Source organism: Scyliorhinus canicula, chromosome 10 (genome assembly GCF_902713615.1).
Source record: "Scyliorhinus canicula chromosome 10, sScyCan1.1, whole genome shotgun sequence".
NCBI lineage: Eukaryota > Metazoa > Chordata > Chondrichthyes > Carcharhiniformes > Scyliorhinidae > Scyliorhinus > Scyliorhinus canicula.
In genome coordinates, this window is record NC_052155.1 from 115,650,084 (window position 1) to 115,671,928 (window position 21,845).

The following is a 21,845-nucleotide window of genomic DNA, read 5'->3' on the forward strand; positions in this document are numbered from 1 at the left end:
TTATCAACCTGCTGTGTGAATACGTTTCTTCTCAAATCGCTTTGCTTCTTTTGCCAAATTTTACCCTCTCGCTCCTGATCCTTTCACAAGTGGGAACAGTTTTTCCTCATCTACTCTGTCCAGACCCCTCCTGATTTTGAATAGCTCTATCAAATTTCCTCTCAGCATTCTTCCCCCCACCCCCCCACCCCCCACCACCAAGGAAAACAACCCTAGCTTCTCAAATCTATCTTCATAACTAAATTGCCTCGTACCTCGAATCATTGTCGTGCATTTACACCAATTCCTTCACACTAAAATATAGACAAAGGAGAGCAATCTACAATTCTGCTCAGGTGATAGCTGTAGGTATCACAGTGCATAAAGGAGAAGAATGCTACAAACATTTGAGTATAATCCTTACAACCTAAGGCGGGGGAGGCGAAATACCCATTTGAATCTTAAGACATTTTCTGCTGTTGGGAATAAGATACTTTTTCAAAACAATCTCTACAAATGGCAATCAAAACTAGAAAGAGAAGAAACAGGAAATCTCATACCAAATAAATAACCAACACCCCCGCGCCCCATCCTCCCTGCGGTTACCCCCACCCACTCAGCCTCCTTTTTAACCCCAAAGTCCCCCCCCCCCCCCCCCCCCCCCGCTGACTTAACTATCCTGTAAGAAAACAAAGCTCGTGCTTCTGGAAAGTCACCCACAGTTGGGCTGGGTACATTACCCCAAATTTCACACCCTTTTCAAAGAGGGCAGCCTTAATCCGATTAAACGCTGCCTTCTCTTCACTAGCTCTGCACCCAGGCCTGGTATACCCGCAGCATGCTCTCTTCACAGGTATATTTCTTGGTCTGTCTCGTCCAACAAAGGATCTTTTCCTTGTCTAGAAAGAGGTGCAACCGCACCACCCTCGCCGGCTCGCCTGCCTGCGGCCTCCTCCACAGCACCCTGTGCGCTCGGTCCACCTCCAGAGGCGAATCGAAGGTCCCCTCCCCCATCAGTTTTTCCAGCATCCTTTCCACATACATAGCGGCTTCCGCACCTTCAATGCCTTCAGGCACCCGGCAATCCTTAGGTTGTGCCTCCTGGAGCGATTCTCCAGATCCTCCACCTTCTCCCTCAACCTCTTCTGGCTCCGCATCACTCCCATCTCTGCCACTAACGAGGCCAACTGCTCCTCATGCTCCCCCACCACCTCCCCCACTTTCTGGATCGCTAGACCCTGGGACTCCAGCCTCTGCTCAACCCGCTCAATCCCAGCAGTTCCACCACCTTGGCTAGGTCTCCCATGCCTCTTTCCTTTGTTGCCAAATATTATTCAGGAGCTCTACCAACTGTCATAATATACACTTATGTTCATAATGAGATACAGACAGGCAGAGATGGACACACACAGGAACCAATCACCACAGAGAATACAGAACAACCAATCACCAGGCAGGACATTACAGGGTACATTACCAGTACAAAACACACAAGTCAGGAAGACTCGGCCTCTTCGTACTCTTGATAGCTGTAGCAATAGTCAGGGTGCAATGTACAGTCAGCAATGTACAGAGCAAGCCTGGGCAAGCCAGACCAAGGTTAGCAAACCTAGATTAATAGATTGTCGATCCACAGCGAACTCTGGATGTGGAACAGTGTTGGAAGCCTGTTTTCAAGTGATACTGCATCGAGTTGCAGTTCGTGTTAATCCAACATATATACTTCACCAACCGCTCCTTCGACCACTGGGCACGCAGCACGGCCTCCCTTGTCCTCCGCCATCTTTTCCTGTGGCTCACCATGAAGACTCACCTGCTCCCGCTGCTCTTTCTTTCTTGCACCATTCTTTGTTCGCGGATCCATCCACCAACCGCCCCAGAGGAGTAATAACGTCCCCAGGCACTCCTGTACCTTTTGCCCTCAAATACTATGCCCTTCGGGCAGGAAAAAGAACAAAAAAAATCCACCTTGAGCAGGAGCCACCAAATGTGTGACCATTCACTCCATGGCCGTCACCGGAAGTCAGGAAACAAGATTTTACAGAAATGTTTGAATTTTTTTATTTCTGATAAAACATAATTCCTCCTGACTGAATTTGGCAGACCAACAGCACCACCACATTAGCCTTTGCTCAGGAGTATTAGGTTTCAATAACAAAGGTATCCTTTGTCTGGATACCTTTATCCAATTTTGTATGAAAGTTCTTTCTCCATATAAAAAGAACTGCAGTCCGCAGCAGATCCACAACAGTCCCAACGGAATGTGGGTCATACAGACCCATATCTCTGCTGAATGCAGACGCCAAAATACTGGCCAAAATCCTAGCCAAAAGGCTAGAAGACTGTGTACCTGAGGTGGTCACAGAGGACCAGACGGGCTTTGTCAAAGGTAGACAGCTGACCGCGAACATCAGGCGCCTGCTGAACGTGATAATGACCCCCTCCGGGGAGAGAACACAAGAGGTGATCGTCTCCCTGGACGCAGAAAAGGCCTTCGACAGAGTCGAATGGATATACCTCATAGAGGTACTGGAGCGGTTCGGGCTTGGAACAGGGTTCACCGCTTGGGTAAAGCTCCTGTACAACGCTCCCATGGCGAGTGTACAGACCAACAATACCAACTCCCAATACTTCCAGCTGCACAGGGGCACCAGACAAGGATGCCCACTGTCCCCGCTGCTGTTCGCACTAGCAATCGAACCGCTAGCAATCGCGCTGAGGGCAGCAAAAAATTGGAGGGGGATCCGAAGGGGAGGTAGAGAGCACAGAGTCTCACTCTATGCGGATGATCTGCTCCTCTATATCTCGGACCCCACAAAGCAGCATGGACGGAATCATCGCGCTCCTGAAAGAGTTTGGAGCCTTCTCGGGCTACAAACTCAACATGAGCAAAAGTGAGATCTTCCCATTACACCCGCAAGGGGGGGGGGGGGGGGGGGGGGGGGGGCAGCACTAAAGGGGCTGCCGTTCAAACAAGCCCGACATAAATTCCGCTACCTGGGGATCCAAATAGCCCATGACTGGAAAGGGATCCACAAATGGAACCTCACCAGCCTGACGGAGGAAGTTAAAAAGGACCTGCAAAGATGGAACACACTCCCGCTCCTCCCTCGCGGGGAGAGTTCAGACGATCAAATGAACGTACTGCCCAGGTTCCTCTTCCTGTTTAGATCCATTCCGATCTACATCCCCAAGGCCTTTTTCAAAGCGCTGGACAAACTCATCATGGCGTTCGTATGGGGGGGTAAAAATGCTAGGATCCCAAAGAAGGTCTTACAAAAAACAAAAACCAGGGGAGGGTTAGCCCTCCCGAATCTACAATTCTACCACTGGGCAGCAACAGCCGAGCGAGTAAGGGGATGGATCCAGGAGCCAGAAGCTGAGTGGGTGCGGGCGGAGGAGGCCTCCTGCATGGGAACCTCCCTCCGGGCCCTCGCCACGGCAGCACTCCCATCCCCACCCAAAAAACACTCCAGCAGCCCAGTGGTGACAGCCACCCTCCAATCCTGGAACCAACTGCGGCAGCAACTTGGCCTGACCAAAATGTCGAACAGGGCTCCCATCTGCAACAACCATAGGTTCAAACCAGCACTGACCGACGCCACCTTCAAAGGTGGAGGCAGGACGGGGGGACACTGACAGTCAGGGACCTATACACGGACGACAGGATCGCAACACTGGACGAACTGACAGAGAAATTTCGGCTAGCTGGGTGGAACGAGCCTGCGGTGCCTGCAGCTCAGAAACTTCCTACGAAAGGAGACAAGGACGTACCCACAACCGCCACGACAGACACTACTGGAAGACCTACTGGACGCAAGTATCCTAGAGAAAGGGAACTGTAGTGACATGTATGACCGACTGGTAGATAGGGACGACACCGTACTGGACGCAACAAGGAGGAAATGGGAGGACGACCTGGGGATGGAGATCGGGTGGGGACTCTGGAGCGAAGCACTGCATAGGGTCAACTCCACTCCACGTGCGCAAGGCTCAGCCTGACGCAACTAAAAGTGGTACATAGAGCCCACTTAACAAGAACCCGTATGAGTAGGTTCTTCCCGGAGGTGGAAGACAGATGTGAACGGTGCCAAAGAGGCCGGCCAACCACGCCCACATGTTCTGGTCTTGCCCCAGACTCGTGGAGTACTGGACAGCCTTCTTCGAGGTAATGTCCAAAGTGTGGGAGTGAGGGTGGAGCCATGCCCGATAGTGGCGGTCTTCGGGGTTTCAGAACAGCCAGATCTATTCCTGGGGAGGAGGGCGGATGCCCTTGCTTTTGCCTCCCTGATCGCCCGCCGTAGAATCCTGTTTGGCTGGCGGTCAGCAGCACCCGCCCAGAGCTGCGGACTGGCTGTCCGACCTCTCGGAATCTCTCCAAATGGAGAAAATCAAATTTGCCATCCGAGGGTCGGACGACGGCTTCCACAGAACGTGGGAGCCATTCATGCAACTGTTCCGGGACCTATTTGTGGCCAATGTACAAGAGGAAGAATAGTCGGGGGAAGGTAGCGGGGGGGGGGGGGGGGGGGGGGGGGCTACAGGTTCGTTGCGGGGGTTCGATGGCTAGCTAAGGCCCAAAACCAAGCTAAATAAACATGTTGAGGGGGGGGGGGGGGGGCGCAGTTACTACTACGAAGATGCTTACCTGTAAATATGTATGTTAATTTTTGCGTGTTTGTTTTGTTTGTTTTTTTTTTTTGTTTCTCTCTCCTAACAATTTTGTAATTTGTTCAATATAAAATACGAAAACTGAATAAAAACATTTATAAAAAAAAAAAGATCCACAACAGTAAATCTATTCTTTGTGCTATTTCCAATGCTGCATTTACATAAGAGTTATCACACTGAAAGCAATTATATGCAAGTACAATTCCAGAACCTTTTCATCCAAGACTGATTGTAGATTGGATTTGCAGGAAATGCTTTTGTAAGTATAATGTATCCAATAACTGATAACAAGTCGATCAATTCTTTTTTTTTTAAAAGGAGATGGCTAAATATCTGTTTAAAATGGACCATGGGGTATAGGGATAGGCACTAACAGAGATTTATAGAACAAGTGTATCTAAAATAGATAGTTATTTATGTTGATTTTTCAAAGTTATACTTGGTATTGCAAGAAAAAGTACATAATAGGTTATCATCCAAAACATTTATAAACAAAAACACAATCAGCAGGACACAATGCTTTCTAGTAGCCAGCATAAAAAGAAACAGTTCTCTTACAATCCCTGGCTGCCACTTTAATTTACTCAGGATAATTGGGGAAGAAATGATGCACTCTGGATGCACTGGGCTTAATATCGCTGGCTTTTAAAAGCAGACCAAGCAGGCCAGCAGCACGGTTCGATTCCCGTACCAGCCTCCCCAGACAGGCGCCGGAATATGGCAACTAGGGGCTTTTCACAGTAACTTCATTGAAGCCTGCTTGTGACAATAAGCGATTTTCAATTCATTTTCATAGAGGAGGTGTAGCCTGCTTGCGGGATGAATCACAGATTATCTAGCATTAAAACAAAATTTGAAAACGCTGGGTCCCACAATTTTTTTAGAATTAGAACAGTACAGCACAGAACAGGCCCTTCGGCCCTCAATGTTGTGCCGAGCAATGATCACCCTACTCAAGCCCACGTATCCACCCTATACCAGTAACCCAACAACCCCCATTAACCTTATTTTTTTAGGACACTAAGGGGCAATTTAGCCTGGCCATCCACCTAACCCGCACATCTTTGGACTGTGGGAGGAAACCGGAGCACCCGGAGGAAATCCACGCACACACGGGGAGGACGTGCAGACTCCGCACAGACAGTGACCCAGCCGGGAATCGAACCTGGGACCCTGGAGCTGTGAAGCATTTATGCTAACCACCATGCTACCGTGCTGCCCCAAATTGAGCATGGATGTGTTATTTGTATGATATAACTGGTCAGAATTTAATAGTGTATGCACAAAGGTTAGATTGAATTATCAAATTCTTCTCAATTATATCTAAGGCAAGAGAAAATCCGAATTATCTTTCTGTATAGACACTTTATTTCACATCAAAACTTGCTTTCAGCTCATGGTTTGACTTCAAGCCTTTGCACCCAGTCTTACTGGAGAAATAAAATCACCCCTCACAGTGGCCTTATGGAGACGGTTAGTTAGATCTTCTTGGAGAACATTCATTAGAACCCTCCATCCAAGCTGCAGAACCAAAAGTGAAGTAAAAACTCTGAAACATTCCAGTGGGATCAGATCCAATCACCACTGGTCACTAGGCAGAGTACAATCTTTCGGGCCAATTCATTGGTCCCAGCCAAATCAATCAAACTGAGTCAGTACTGATATCAGCCAATCTGCAATCTCCAGCCTAAAACAGCACAGCCTCTGGATCCTTCTGTTTGAATTAAAGGCACTGGCTGCTTACAGGCTGTTTTCCTTAAAGTCACAGATCCATTTAAACATCCATGGAACAGCAAAAATAAAAATAAGTGAAAATAAACAGGAACAAACAGAAGGATCATAATAGTATACAGAAGACAAGGTGTATAGAGCAGATTAAATTGTTATTTCTTGTCAGATGAGGACAACTCTATTATTACCAGTTGATTAGCTAAAGTTAAGTAAGAGGAACTCGCAGCCTGGCTAACCAATCAACAACAGTAGAATGGAGTAATGTTGATCTGTCTGATTCAGCTATCTGCATAAGGTTTACCAAAAAAGTTGACTGTTCCAATCTTAAAGCACTAGGTAAATTTTTTTCCTATAAATTACAATCTCAATTCCTTGTTACTCAATTAAGAGGCGATTTAGCCAATTCACCTACCTGCACATCTTTGGGTTGTGGGGGTGAGACCCGCACAGACACGGGGACAATGTGCAATCCCACATGGACGTGACCCAGGGCTGAGATCTAACCCGGGTCCTCGGTGCCGTGAGGCAGCAGTGCTAACCAGTGCGCCATCGTGCCACCCTAATCACTCGGTAAAATTAGTCTCTCCTTAAGGACAATTGTAACCAGTTCTGTCTTGCGCTGACATGGTTTGAACCTTCACTTGGCAAGACAGTAGCTAGACAAAACTTCATTGCAGATACAGAGAAGCATGAACACATGGTTATATTGTTCAGTATATTGCAAACATCCTCCTGACAGCATGGACATATCGCTCACCAGTTAGATCTGCCCTCAAAATGAGTTTCACTTTAAAGGTATCCTCAAAATAGAGTTAACAGAAAACTGAATTCTAGGAGATGAAGGAGACAAAGTCTTGCATCTGAACAAAGCATTCCTTAGCAGTGATAGGAGATCACCATTAAAACATTGCGCGCACATTTCATCACAATAGTGTTAGATTTACCCCCACAGAGGTGCTACTACACATCAACTGCTTCCGGCATAGCATGCTCTCTTTAGGAAGGGTACCTTCGCTGGTGTCCCCAGCATGCACCAGAAGCTTCAAAAGGAATGCTATTCTGATATCACACAGCCCTACTGACTGATGCCAGAATGCCTAATTTGCATAATGCAGGTCCTGACAATATATTTGCAGGTCACTCTATAACGAGCAAGGGTTCGAGCTGCAAGATGAGTTCTGCACCAGCATAATTCAAAGGATAAGGCACCAAAGTTGAAGAATTGTTATTTTTTTTTTTAAATAATTTTTATTGAAATTTTTCGATACAAACATTTACCCCTATTACATTTTAAATTAAACACTACAAGTCCCCCCTGGAAAACCTCCCCACCCCTCCCCCGCGCGCACCCCCCACCCTCCCTCCCTCCCCCCCCCCCCCCCCCCCGCGCTATCAGTCTAGCAACCAAACCGTTTTTCCCTTTCTGCCGATGGCCCTGGCAGGTCATTGCCCGCGACCCCCCCTGGCGTGCTCCCTGCGTTGCCATCCCCCCCCCCCCCCCCTCCCTTCCCCCCCCCCCCTTTTCTCCCCGGGTTGCTGCTGCTTTCGGCCTCCAGTCCTATCTCTGATCCAGAAAGTCAAGGAAGGCTGCCACCGCCGGAAGAACCCCTGTACCGACCCTCTCAGGGCGAATTTGATTCTTTCCAATTGGATGAAGCTTGCCATGTCGTTTAACCAGGTGTTAACACTTGGTGGCCTTGTGTCCCTCCACTGAATCAAGATCCTTCTCCGAGCTACCAAGGACGCAAAGGCCAATATTCCGCCTCCCTTGCCTCCTGTACTCCTGGCTCCACCCCAACCCCAAAATCGCTAGCCCCCCACCCTGGTTTGACCCTGGTTCCCACCACTCTCGATACCGTCCCCGCCACCCCCCTCCCAGAACTCTTCCAGTGCCGGACACGTCCAGAACATATGTACATGGTTCGCAGGGCTTCCCGAACACTAACACACCTGTCCTCCCCCCCAAAGAACCGACTCATCCTAGTCCCCGTCATGTGGGCTCTGTGCAGCACCTTAAATTGGATGAGGCCCAACCTTGCGCACGACGACGACGAATTGACCCTCTCTAGGGCATCCGCCCATGTCCCATCTTCTATCTGCTCTCCCAGCTCCGCTTCCACTTGTCTTTCAGCTCCTCTATCGGTACCTCCTCCACCTCCTGCATTATTTTGTAAATGTCCGAGACCTTCCCTTCTCCGACCCAGGCCCCGACCGCAACCATATCACTCGCCCCTCCATCGGGAAGCAAGGGGAATCCTTCCACCTGTCGTCTGGCAAATGCCTTCACCTGCAGGTATCTAAACGTGTTCCCCGGGGGGAGCTCAAATTCTCCTCCAGCTCTCCCAGGCTCGCAAACCTCCCCTCTATGAACATGTCCCTCAGTTGCCTGATGCCGCCCTGTGCCAGCTCTGGAATCCCCCGCCAGTGTTCCCCGGGACAAATCTGTGGTTCCCTCTCAGTGGCGCCGCCATCAGACCCCCCACTTCCCCCTGTGTCGCCTCCACTGCCCCCAGATTTTAAGGGTGGCCGCCACTACCGGACTCGTGGTATACCTTGTGGGGAGGAGCGGCCATGGTGCCGTTACTAGCGCCCCCAGGCTTGTATTGCCGCAGGACGCCCTCTCCATACGTTTCCAAGCTGCCCCCTCCCCCTCCATCACCCACTTGCGCACCATCGATGCGTTCGCCGCCCAGTAGTATCCGGAAAGATTGGGTAGCGCTAATCCTCCACTGTCCCTACTCCGTTCCAAGAAAATCCTTCTCACTCTAGGGGTGCCATGCGCCCACACATAGCCCATAATGCTGCTAGTTACCTTCTTGAAGAAGGCCCTGGTGAGGAAGATGGGCAAGCACTGGAAACAGAAACAAGAACCTCGGGAGGACCTGTCATTTTACTGACTGCACCCTCCCTGCTAGCGACAGCGGTACCATGTCCCACCTCTTGAACTCCTCCTCCATCTGCTCCACCAGCCTTGAAAAGTTCAGCTTGTGGAGGGTCCCCCAGTTCCTTGCCACCTGCACCCCCAAGTACCTGAAGCTCTTTACTGCTCTCCTAAAGGGGAGCCGCCCAATTCCCTCCCCCTGATCTCCCGGGTGTATCACAAGACCTCACTTTACCCACATTTAATTTATATCCCGAAAAGTCCCCAAACTCCGCTAGTATTTCCATTACCTCCGGCATTCCCCCTTCCGGATCCGCCACATACAACAACAAATCATCCGCATAGAGTGATACCCGATGCTCCTCCCCTCCCCTTGTCAGTCCTCTCCAACCCCCTGAACCCCTCAGTGCCATCGCCAACGGTTCGATCGCTAATGCAAATAGTAAGGGGGATAGGGGGCATCCCTGCCTGGTACCTCGATGGAGCCCAAAATACTCCGACCTCCTCCCGTTTGTAACCACACTCGCCATCGGGGCCGAATACAGCAGCTTCACCCACTTGATAAATCCCTCCCCAAACCCAAACCGTTCCAGCGTCTCCCACAGGTATTCCCACTCCACCCTATCGAATGCCTTCTCCGCATCCAGTGCTACCACTATCTCAGCCTCCCCTCCACTGCTGGCATCATAATTACATTCACAGCCTCCGGACATTTGTATTAAGTTGTCGTCCCTTTACGAAACCCGTCTGGTCCTCGTGGATTACCCCTGGCACACAATCCTCTATTCTGGTTGCCAGGACCTTTGCCAAACAGTTTGGCATCTACATTCAAGAGGGAGATAGGCCTGTAGGACCCGCACTGTACAGGGTCTTTGTCCCGCTTCAGGATCAAGGAGATCAGGGCCTGTGACATTGTCGGGGGCAGAGCCCCCCCCTCTCGCGCCTCATTGAAGGCTCGCACCAGCACTGGACCCACCAAGTCCACATACTTCTTATAAAATTCCACCGGGAAACCCATCCGGCCCCGGCGCCTTCCCCGCCTGCATCTGGCCTATCCCTTTAACTAGTTCCTGAAGCTCTATCGGCGCCCCCAGCCCCTCCACCCGTTCCTCCTGGACCTTTGGGAACCTCAATCTATCGAGGAAGTTCTCCATTCCCCCCCTCCTCCTGGGCGGCTCAGACCGGTACAATTCCCTGTAGAAATCCCTGAAGACCCCGTTCACCTCTTGCCCCTTCTGCACTACGTTCCCTCCCTTCTCTCTCACTCCCCCAATCTCTCTGGCTGCATCTCGCTTGCGCAGCTGGTGTGCTAGCATCCTGCTCGCCTTTCCCCGTACTCATAGACCGCACCCTGTGCCCTTCTCCATTGCGTCTCCGCCTTCCTAGTGGTCAGTAGGTCAAACTGGGCCTGTAACTGCGCCGCTCCCTCAACAGCCCCTCCTCTGGTGTCTCCGCATATCTCCTGTCCACTTCTATAAGTTCCCCCACCAGTCTCTCCCTCTCCTGCCTCTCCTTCCTTTCTCTGTGTGCCCTTATGGAGATCAGCTCTCCTCTGATCACTGCTTTCAGGGCCTCCCAGACTACCCCCACCTTCACCTCGCCCGTGTGGTTCGTGCCCAGATATCGCTCAATGCCCTTCCGGACCCTTCCGCACACCTCATCGTCCGCCAGCAGCCCCACATCCAGGCGCCACAGCGGGCGCTGGTCCCGTGCTTCCCCCAGTTCTACCTCTACCCAGTGTGGTGCATGGTCCGAAATCGCAATGGCCGAGTACTCCGTGTCCTGCACTCTCGAAATCAGCCCCCTGCTCAGTACAAAAAAGTCTATTCTGGAGTACACCCTGTGGACGTGGGAGAAAAAAGAATACTCCCTCGGAAGAATTGTTATTTTTAAGAGCTCTACGATCACAACCATCTTCCTTTTTGCTAGGTATGATCCCAACCAGTGGAGATGGTTCCCATTGATTCCCAGTTACTTAAAATTTACTAAAGCTCTTTCAAGCCTCACTGGGTCAAATGCTGCCTTGGTGTCAAGGGTAGTCACTCTCACTTCACCTCTTGAATTCAGTTATTTTGTTCATGCTTGGAACAAGGCTACAAAGGGGCCTGGAGCTGTAGTGGAGTCCAAACTGAGTATCAGTGGGCAGATTAATGCAGTGTAAGTATCACTTGATAACATAATCAATTACACCTTCTATCAGTTTTCTAATGGTTTAGAGTAGAGTGTTAGGGCAGTAATTGGTTAGACTAGATTTGTCTTGCTTGTCGGCTACTGAACATGCCTGGGCAATTTTCTGTATGACATGCCAGTTTTGTACTGTACTGGAATAACTTAGCTAAGGGCATGGTTAATTTGAGCACAAGCCTTCAGTACTATACGTGGAATGTTGTCAGGGCCCCAAGAGCCTTTGCTATACCCTGTGTGTTCAGCGATTCCTTGAAACTTCTTGGAATAAATTGAATTGTGTGGAGGACTGGCGGTTATAAAAGTGGGGTAATCAGGCAGAGGCATCCATTGGCTCTTCTTGACTGAGGGTAGTTACGAATGCTTCACTCTTGTATTTTACAGTGATGTTCTGGGCACCGCCATCACCGAGGATGGGGATGTTTTTGGAACTTCGTTCGGTTCGTTGTTTAGTTGTCCACCACCATTCTTTTTATTTATTTATTTATTTTTAAATGTTCTTATTCTCCATTTTCACATTTTCCTCCAAAATTCCCACCCCACCCCCAAACAGTAAACGGTAACAATACAAAGTCAATCCCCTTAACAGTAACAACAATCCCATCCTCCTACCACCCCAAACACCGGCCCACCTGTCAATATATGCATCCAATAAACAAACCCTCCCACGGTGGAAACAAAAAAAACAAAGGAGAAAAAAGAAAGGAGTCCGGGACCGCCCATGGTCACCCTAGAGTCCACTCCCCCCCACCCTGGTCACCCTAGAATCCACTCCCCCTCCCCCCCCACTCAATGCCGTCCGACCTCTGACAGAGTACCATATGTGACACCCAAGAGTTGTAAACCCACCCCCCTCCACTCCAACTTTTCCCGCCCACTGCCTCTTGTAAAACCCCTTCCCCCAACCTCGGTTCCTTCCCCCCAACTTTCCACTCCGGCTAGACCACTTGGACCCTGTTCTGCCAGGTTCTGATGGCCACAGCCCCACCCCCCACCTCACTCCCATTCACTGGCCGGTTTAAACCGGCCAGCGTGGAGGCCCCCGCTCGGGTCCCTTTCCCCCTTGCCCGGCGCTAGGAAAGCCCAGAAATCCCCTTTTAGCGCACACACACCCTGCATATCCACCTACACCCCAAAGAGCCCTCACTTCGAGTGCAAGTCCCATCACTTCCCTTGTCCAAATATATACACCATTGGCTCCCTTAGCCCATACACCCGGACGCAGTGAAACAAAAAAAGAAGAGACAAAAAGAAGAAAATACAGTCCTGAGGTTACATCGGCACATGGCCATTTCTCAATTTCTCAGTTCTGCCACAGTCCTTCTGCCTTCACAAACTCCTCCACTGCTTCCGCCGTTCCAAATAAAAGTCCTTGAGCTTATAAGTCACCCTCAGCTTCGCTGGATATACAATGCCACACTGCACCTTGCTGATGTACAATGCCCTCTTCACCCGGTTGAAAGCACCCCACCTCCTCGCCAGCTCCATCGTAAAGTCCTGGTATACACGTATACCAGCTCCAGCCTACTGCACCACCCGCTTCTGCTTGGCCCAGCACAGGACCTTCTCTTTCATACAGTACCTACGGAAGCTCAAAGTCACTACTCTTAGTGGCTCACCCGCCTTTGGTACAATCCTCCCTGACCGATGAGCCGATCCAGTTCATATCGGGAGGGATCTTCCCCCTCCCCCAATAGTTTCGCCAGCATAGCGGCAAAATACTCCGTCGACCTCGACCCTTCAAACTCCTTTGGGCAGCCCCACAATCCTCAAATTCTGTCGCCTGGACCTGTTTTCCAGGTCTTCCAATTTTCCTCGCAGATCCTCGTTCACCTCCATCGCCTTCCGCATCTCCTTCCCCATCGAGGTAGGTTGATCACCGTGCTGCGCCACCATTTCCTCCACTACCTTCAGCGCCTTCCCTTGCGCCCGCGCCTCCACCATTGCACTCGCCACCGCCATCGTCACCGGGGAAATCGCCTCCTCCACCAGCACACTCAAAACCTCCCTCATCGCCTCCAGGTGTTTTGTAAACTGCCTTTCGAATTCTGCAGCCATTACCTTAGTTATTTCTTCAGCCTTCAGCAATGCGGCCTCCCAGGGTGCTCCAGCCTCCTTTTTCCCTGGTGACCCCGTGGTGACCTCTCCACTCCCTGACGGGCCCTCAGCTGTTCTTTTACCGGCCGTTTTCTTGCAAAACCTGGACATCTTCTTCTACTGTGCCTCCTCCGTGCCTTCTCCCTGCCTTTGACGCCTCCGTGGACCCTGGGACCGGGCTTAAAGCCCCGAAAATGCCGTTCCCGATCAGGAGCCCTCCGTTGTGCGGCTGCCTCCCGCCCGCCGTCACCGGAAATCTCCACCACCATTCTTAACTGGATTTGGCAGGACTACAGAATTTTGATCTGATCCATTGACTGTTCGATCACTTAACTCTGTCTATTTGCAAGCTGCTACCACTTGTATCTTGGTGGACATTCCCTCTGTCCAGTGGAAGGGCATGTGGCTGCAAAGAAGACTGATGATGTTGGTATTGTTCTTGGTGCAACTTTAGTATGTTGAAATGGCAAGCCCTCTGTCCTAGACCATCAGTATAAGGAGAGGACCTAACTGCAAACACTGCTCCATGTTACTCTGAAAGTTGGTAGCAGGGAAGTGCAAATGAGGGTGGATGAAGTGCTTAGTCAGGTGAAGTGCCTTCTAGGTATTTGGCAAAACCTATCAATGATGACAATAATCAAAAAGCAGAATACTGCAGATGCTGGAAACCTGAAATAAAAACATAAAATGCTGGAAACACTCAGCAGGTCAGGCTGCATCTGTAGAAATGGAAGCAAAGTTAATATTTCAGGTCAAAGGCATTTTATGGGAATGATAGCACTCTCAGAGGTAAGGACTGCTTTGAAGCAGCTTCCCAATCTAGCCATGTCTGTAGATTATCAATGTAACTGATCAAAGCCTTTACAGATTTTCAGTTTCACTGGGGAAATCCCTTGTGTTGTGCTCTCACCTTCTCCAACATATTGATTTGGAGACACAGTGTGTTACTGCGCTGGAAAGAGAGATTCCACTTGGAAAATTCCTTTCAATTGCCTCCATAAGTTTAATAAGACTACTTGCCTTCCTGCCTCAGCTGTGGAGGTTTTCAATTTCTCCAGCAACCTGTCTCAAGAAAGATGGTTGGGACGCATCAACATACTGGTCCAATGGCACTTTTTCCAATTCCCTAGTTTCCACGCACCTCAAGAAACACCTGGGGAAATGTCTTCTATGCCTTTGCATCTGCAGGGCAACTGAGAGATGGAGCAGAGGCAGCAGAGAGGGCAGGTTCTGTGCAATGCCCGTGCCAACTTAGAGCTGGCCTTCTCCATGCACCTTGGTAGGCCAGGCAATGCACCAGCATCTCAATGTGCATGCCTATCAGTGTCCTCCTGTGTGCTGGCCCATTAAGGTTCTCATCTGAGTACCTGCAGCAAAGCATGTCTGCAACCTTGCCCTCTGATGAGCTGGCCATCAAACTATCCTTTAAGTCTGAGGTAACTCTGAGGGTGAAATATATCTGAATATTAGGCATGAGTCCTGGTAGTCAGAGAGTGCAAATGGGTGAATGATGGGTGTGTGGTGCCTTGAGCAGCATCAAACACTATTACCACGGAGGGTAGGTAATGTCATTTTTTAAAAATCATTCATGGCATGCCAGTGTTGCTGGCAAGGTCAGCATTTTAGATAAGTCAGAATTGCCCTTGAGAAGGTGCTGGTGAGCTACTTTATAAAGTGTGCAGTCCATTTGGTGTAGGTAAACCCACACTGTTAGGAAAGAAGTTTCAGAATTTTGACCCAGTGACAATGAAGGAATGGTACTACAGTTCCAAGTTGGAGTAGTGTATGTCTTGGAGGGGAACTTGTAGGTGATGGTGTTTCCATGCAACTGATACCCTTGTCCTGAGTGGTAGCGGTCGGAGATTTGTACACTGCTGTTGCAGAAACATTGGTGAGCTGCTGTAGTGTATCTCGCATACGGTACACACTGTGATAAAGGGAGTGAATGTTTAATGTGGTGGTTCAGGTGCCAATCAAGCGGGCTGCTTTTTCCTGGATGGTATTGAATTTCTTGAGTTTGTTGGGGTTGAGCTCATACGGGCAAGTGGAGCGTATTTCATCACATTCCTGACTTGTGGCTTGTAGGTTTTGTTATAACCCCAATGATGGTCCCAGGATCAGGACCATATGGTTTTCCATGACCTCCCCGGAATATGAACTTCCCCTTTAAGGGGGCGGGAATTCCCCTTTACAGGGGCTGGATTCCCCTTACCAAGGAGAGCAAAACTGCATAAATATCCTGGCCTGGTTGCAGGTTGGGGAAGCAGGCTCTTATGGGGAGTGGAGGAGTATTTGGAATTGTATTGTAATATACCTTGTTTGGTAATTTCTACTATCGTCTATGTGTCCTGCTTACCGCGGATTCAGCACAGATTTTGGGGAATCAGGATGTGAGATACTTGCCACAGAATTCCAAGCCTCTTGATGCACTTTTGGCCACAGTATTTATGTGGCTAGTTCAGTTATGTTTCTGGTTGATGGCAAACCTCAATGCGGATGTTGCTGGTGGAAGATTATTGATGTTTATGATGTTGAATGACAAAGCGAGATGATTAGATTCACTCTTGTTGGAGATGGTCATTGGCTGACACTTGTCTGGTGCAAATGTTACTTGCCACTCATCAGTCCAAGCCTACATGTTGCCCAGGTTTGCTGCATATTGACAAGGACTGCTTTAGTACCTAAGGAATCGTGAATGGTACTGAACACTGCAATCATCAGCTAAATCCCCACTTCTGAACTTATAATAGAGGAAAGGTTATCGATAAAGTTGCTGAAGATGGTTGGGCTAGAACATTTTTCTGGCACTGAATCATTGACCTCAAACAACCACAATCTTCTCCCGTTGTTCCTTGATTCCCACTGACTTCAATTGTACTAGGGGCTCATGGAAACCACATTTGGTCAAGTGCTGCCTTGATGTCAAAGGTAGTCACTCTCACTTCACCTCTTCAGTTCTCCTCTTTTGTCAAACTTTGAACCAAAGCTGTTCAAAGTCAGCAGCCGAGTGGCCAGGCAGAACACAAATGGAGCATCAGTGGGCAGGTTACTGTTGTGTAAGTGCCATTAATAGCACTTTGCTAATGATGGAGAGTAGACTGACTGCATGGTAAGTAGTCAGATTAGTCCTTTTTGTGGACAGGACTACCTGGGTACTTTTCTACATTGTCAGGTAGATGGCAGTGTTGTAGCTGTACTGGAACACTTTGGGCAGGGGCACAGGTAGATCTGCATCTCAATCTCCAGACCTGCTGTCAGGATGTTGTCAGGGCCCATTGTCTTTACTGTATTCAGTGCTTTCAACAGTTTTGTAATATCATGTATGTAGTATAAAGAGTTAACTGATGGGTTACGCTAATGTTTGACGTAGATGATGTACCACAGCAGTTCGCCATGTATAGACTCGAGGAAGGTTGGAACACGGTGCATAGGCAAACATGCCTACTTTGTAAACTGTTTAGAAGTAGTAATAAACAAGTCAATAAACAAGGCTGGTTTAGCTCAGTGGGTTAGACAGCTGGTTGTGATGCAGAACAAGGCCAGCAGTGCGGGTTCAATTTCTGTACCAGCTTACCGAACTGGCAGCGGAATGTGGTGACGAGGGGTTTTTCACAGTAACTTCATACTGTGGACATAAAATATTATTATTATCATAAACAGATGCCAGAGTACGTCTACAGTCTGTCTACTAACCAAGTACCACACATCTAGAGTTCCACTGATAGCAGCGCCATTTCAGAACTACATGGAGTGAATTGAATTGGTATCTGTGATGCTGGGAACCTCGGAAGAGGCTGAGATGGATCATCCACTCTGGCTGAAGATGGTTGTAAATGCTTCAGACTTGTCTTTTGCAGTGATGTGCTGGGCTCCTCCATCATTGAAGAAAGGATATTTGTGGAATCTCCTTCTCTGCTTAGTTGTTTAATTATCCACCATTATTCATGACTGGGTGTATCAGGACTGCAGAATTGTTGGTCATGAGATTGCTTAGCTCTGCCTGTGTATGCTGCTTCTGATATTTGGCATGCATGCAATCCTGAGTTGTACTTGTACTTTTAAGTATGCCTGGTGATGCTCCTGGCATGCTCGCCTGTGCTCCTCATGAATCAGAATTGATCCCCTGGCTTGATGGTAATAGCAGAGTTCGAAAAATGGCGAGCCATGAGATTACAAATTGTGCAACCTCATGTAATCTCGCTTCATCATCAGTGATGTGCTGTCCTGTATCCAAGATGCCTAGCTCCACTGCCTCCTCTTCCATTAGAGTCAGTGCAGCGAGAAAGTCCATTGTCTTTCTCAGACATTGTGAGCTAACCTGTCCTGAAAACACAAAATAAACATCAACACTTATCCATCATAGGCACGTTGCATGCCTATGTTTGGTAGCAGCATTAATGTCTATTGTTATTGTGGAAGGGATGCTAATGTGAGGATTAGTGGCCTGCTCAGAGAATACATTAATTACCATCAAAGAAAAAGCATGTTAAACCATGAGGGATTGCTTGACTATATTTTAATAATAATAATGGAAACTTAGAAGGTTGGATAATGTAAACAAAATACTGCTTAATATTTTGTATTCGGCCTTATTATGATAACATGTTGTTCTCCCGAAGGACAACAAAATGTGTACGAGAGTTGTTTTTAGCCAAGGGAAAGAACATACGTATTTCATTTTGCGTATGTTCCCAAGGTTTGTTTAAAATAGACATGGCCAGTCGGGTGCTGTTTTCTTTAGAGCTGTTTATTTCACACGATCAAGATAATTATTTTATTCTGTATAGAGTACTGTGAATGGCTATTTAGCCTACTGCAGCCCTCTCCACGATATTGTGTCAAATAAACATTCCTGAAACAAAGCTCGAAGCCTTTGTCTTTATTATTATTTACACGACCAATTTGGCGTAGTCTTGCAGGATCTCTAATTTAACGGATCCAAATCGAAGGACTCTCTAAAAGGACTCTCTCAGCTGTAAGGGAGAGAGCCACCGGCGTATCCCAGCCTGAAAGGGGGATGGCACCCGGCAGCCTTCATTACCGGTGGTGAGTCATGCTAGAATGAGTTATATTAATTAATAAATTAACAATAATTGCATGAGAAGAAAAAGATGCCATAGAGACAGCACAGTGAAAATGCTAAAATTAAAAGACAGACTTCGAGGTTCGTGAAAGGAAAAACACCGGTGAATACTGCTTGTAATATTTGTGAATAATTTCCGCGATTGTTAAGTATATGTTCTAAGTATCTTTGCAGGAAAACAAGAGCGATGCGCAATAAACTTGGACGCTCCCTCACAAGTCATTCCAAAGCCTCGGTAGAAACATCCGGAGCGAGAAAGAAAGTGAACTTTAGAAAGAAGACAGATGAGGGAGTCAAAATGAGGGCAGCATGGTAGCATAGTGGTTAGCACAATTGCCTCACAGCACCAGGGTCCAGGTTTGATTCCTGTCTTGGGTCACTGTCTGTGCGGAGTCTGCATGTTCTCCCCGTGTGTGCGTGGGTTTCCTCCGGGTGCTCTGGTTTCCTCCCACAGTCCAAAGATGTGCAGGTTAGGTGGATTAGCCATTCTAAATTGCCCTCAGTGTTCAAAATTGCCCTTGGAGTTGGGTGGGGTTACTGGATTATGGGGAAATGGTGGAGGTGTGGACTTGGGTAGGGTGCTCTTTTCAAAAAAAGAGCAGGTGCAGACTCGATGGGCTGAATGGCCTCCTTCTGCACTGTAAATTCTATGAAACGAGTAAAAACGGGGGAAAAAAATAGTAAAGCAAAGGAATAAAGTAGTAAATCCTATCGAACCCCCATAGGAACCCAAAGAGAAGAATAGTGAAGTAAGTGAAAGGGCTGGAAAGCTCAATAAGCTTTTTTCTGAATTATCTGGGAATGACAGATCCTCCAAGCTGCGTGCTGGACATTGCAGCTGACCCCCTCTCAAAACAGTATTTTAATCAAGCGATTGTGAAATTGCTGTCTCTGTAGCCTGAGAAAAGACTAACGGTTAACTGTGATATTTGCTGAGGACATTTACCCAATTAATTTTGGTTTTAAAGCACTGAAATGCTAGTTTCCTTGAATTGTGAGTGTGGTGATATTGTGTGTTGTCTGATATTGTGATTTTGAGATCATAGTTTAAGTGGTTTGTGTCAACATTTGAGTTAGAAAAATACTTTTTTTTAAAACATCGGAAATTAAATCAGTTTTAAAGGAAAGCAATTCAAGCAGAATAAAGTAATTGCACAATATACGTTTTTAGATTGTGAAGGGGCACAAATGGCATTCCAAGTTCTCCGTCCCTTTAAGTTCTATAGGAAAAATTAACCATTTCAGCAGGCAGTTTATCTGTACTAATTGTCAAAGAAAATATACGTCTCTAAGATAGCTAATGCCTATTAAAATCAATCATTGCATATTGACTTAAATGGAATACTCTTATAGTGCATCTTGGCCAGCTTTGAAGGATGGGATTGCAGTCCCACCGGCATAAATGGGGACTGGGCTCCCAATAATAATCATTGAATGAAGGAAATGAGTCCCTTAGCTGTTCAGACATTGCTAATTGTAAGCTGCCAGAGCAGGAGCAAAGTTACAAATTGATTAATCTCACTTGGTTAACACAGCCGTGGACATAAGTACTGTAGTTACCTCTTGGTAAATATGGACTGAGAGGACTGTTCATGTCCCCCAAAGATCAAAAGTCTAAAGTCACAGGGTTGTTCTACCAATGAAAGAGAGGACAGGATCGTGGTCAAACAGACAAGCAGAGGGAGAGGCAGAGGTCAATGGCAGGGAGAGATAGATCACAGGATCAATGTAGAAGATGTGGGGTAAAAGGACATTGGGCTCGCGATTGTCACTTTAACCCCCGGTGAATCCTCTATGTCACTGTGGGAGTAGCCGATATTCCCATGACAGAGCTATTATCATGCCCAACAAACATGGAAATTGACAATGTCCCGCTGGTAGATACTGTGATTCTTTCAGAAACAGCGCCCCTTCCCATATTAGGCAGACAGATACTGCAAATTAGGAGTGATAATTCATTGCACTAATGAGGGAATGTTTATGACACTACCTCAAATATGAACTCATCAGTTGCTATATTTAATATCTTTGGAGACTGCGCCTGACCAGTCTGTGCCTGTGTTGTATTGCTGGCAGCTGAACGTTAACCCTTATAGTAAAACTGTTAAGAAATTGCAGGAAATCCTACAAAAGGTTAATGACCCTTGGGCACAGCTGTTAAATACCTGATAGAGTCCAGCCAAGCGAATATAGTGACTTGTTGCACGGCTTGGTATGCTCGTGAGGATGAGCAAGCATACAAGGAACAAGTGCAATATCACTTGGAAAAGCAGACTTCATTGCAAATCACTCCCTATTTATTTTTCAGTGTTATGGATTAGGAATGTTAGTACTTCAGAACCCCATTTAACATTGCCGTAAGACATCACGCTAAGGCAAAGCAAATAGGAGAACTGATCAAAGAAGCCGCAGACAAAAAGTAGCCCATGAGATTTATATTGAAATAGACGGAAAAGATTGCATGATAGAATTTTATAGTAAACAGCAAGGCCGAGTGACCTGGAAAGAGGAGAAATGGCCCGCTATATTTGAAAGACAACAGCCGCCCCAAAAGAACCACCGTTTGCTCCCTTCTGTCCTAGCCCAGGTACCGGCACATCTATGGGCCCAACATAAAAATCATGTTAGAAAAGTACATTCTGCACCAGCACATAGGATGCAACTAAAGAGGAACGTTGCCCAGCCCTGCTTAAAACAATACAGGTTGGCGCTGGAAGCAGAAAAAGGGATAGAGGCAGTGATCAATGCATTGTTACAGCAAGGGGTATTGAAGAAAACACAAAGCCACTGTAATACCCCTATACTCTTCATTCAAAAGTAGGAAGACCCAACAAGTGGCGGTTTGTGCAAGATCTCAGAGCCATTCTTAAAATAGTCATCCCTATTGCTCCATTGGTGCCTGACACAAATATCATTTTGTCATCTATATCACCAACAGCGATACTTTCCTCTTCATAGACTTATGCTCAGCCTTTTTCTCCATACCATTGCACCCAGACAGTCAATATCTATTTGCTTTTACATATCGAATCAACCTGCCACAGGCTATATATATAGAAAGCCCAGCAGTCTGTGTTGTGGCAGTTAAAACAGATTTGGACGAGTGGCAGTTGTCTGCAGGCTGAACACTCCTTTAAAATGCTGACGATTTATTGATAGCCTCAGAAGGAGGGCTAGTTTCTCAGCAGGATACCCTTCTGTTATTATCACATCTGGCAG

At 47.8% G+C, this 21,845-nt stretch overlaps 1 protein-coding gene across 4 annotated transcripts in view; it reads right to left on the minus strand.

Annotated features, from left to right (window-relative positions):
• The window catches only part of LOC119972615, a 296,819-nt gene that overhangs the window by 74,816 nt on the left and 200,158 nt on the right, over window positions 1–21,845 (minus strand). The gene's annotated exons all lie outside the window — the stretch shown is intronic.